We start from the raw sequence: 1,408 nt of genomic DNA, 5'->3' as shown, positions 1-1,408 counted from the left end.
GGGGGGGGGGTCACTTTAAATTTGCATTTTCTTTAAACACTTGTTTTTATTTTTGTTACAATAACCTTATTGCCATCACATAGGGGACTAACAAGCCCCCATATGTAATAGCAGATAGGGTGTGACAGGTCCTCTTTATGGCGACATCAGGGGACCCCAAAGAAGCTGATGAAGCACAGATCTCCTTCCCCAGCTTCATCTCCTGACTCTAGGAGCCGGAGAATGTGCCCAGTGACACCAGGAAGTGATGTCATACACGTGATGACTTCTGGGATCAGAGACTTCTGGGGAAGCTTGCTGATCTCCCTCAGATCTGTCAGGGGAGACCCGCCGAGCCGTTCCCGGGCCCCACACGGGGGACAGCGGAGCCCGGGCAGCCAGCATGCTCCGCCCCTTTGTACAAGCGATCCGGCTGTATTGACGCCGTATCACTTGTATCTAAACAGCAATCGGCGGCTGTTTACAACGGTACCAAAAACACGGCTGCAGCAGTGACATCATCACTGTGCTGTACATAGCATGCAACGACCGTAGAGCATTGGGAGGAGCCCAGCTTTATATTTGCTCTATCTGCTTCCCCGTGGAGTTGATGCCCCCCCCCCTTCCTTTATTACTGGAGGGGGCTGAGATCGGACCAGTCACCCTGCACAAGGAGAGAGAGCAGCAGTGACCGGTCTTTATTACCGGAGGGGGCGGAGACAAGACCAGTCACCCTGCACAAGGAGAGAGATCAGCAGTGACCGGTCTTTATTACCTTGGCTGCCGGGGAAAGAACAAACTTACTTTGAGTGAAGAGTTTTGGGTTGGCGAGCGGCAGACACTCAGCTATATAAATAAATCAGCATTACCGTATGAGGCACTTAGAGGAAATTCCATGATAGAGCCCGCCTCATTTCCTGGCTGGAGGACGTCCAGCATCATCTAGCCCTTTCCTTCCCAGCCTGACGGTCCCTAGCCCCACCCCTTTTGAATGCTCTGCATCAGTGGTGGGCGGTCTTCATGCCAATACTGCCCACTCCTCCAGACTGACATGCACCCATCAAGGCATTTTGATAGCAGCATAACTGCTCTCAAGAGCCCGCCCACTGCTTGCATCAGGGCTGAGGGCCCTTGAGAGGAGTACAGAGGTAAGGTGCTGAGATGTTCTCGGGAAGCCCCTCCCACAGCCATGACCTGCCTACATTGCATTGAGTGGCACAGAGACCCAATGATGATGTCACTGATTCTGCGCCTTGCCCGTCCCTCAAAATAGTTGGGAGGGGCCTGCAGGTTTGTAGAGCACCTGCTGGCCCCTCCCACCAGCCATGATTTGCTTGCATTGCATAGAGAAGCACAGAGACCCAGTGATGACATCACTGGATCTATAAAAAGCCATGTAACGAAAGGAGAAAGGTTTATTTTGAAAATG

This window comes from Nanorana parkeri, unplaced genomic scaffold (assembly GCF_000935625.1).
Source record: "Nanorana parkeri isolate BGI_ZX_2015 unplaced genomic scaffold, ASM93562v1 scaffold1840, whole genome shotgun sequence".
NCBI lineage: Eukaryota > Metazoa > Chordata > Amphibia > Anura > Dicroglossidae > Nanorana > Nanorana parkeri.
The sequence above is the reverse complement of the archived record's forward strand: the minus strand, read 5'-3'. Positions refer to the sequence as shown.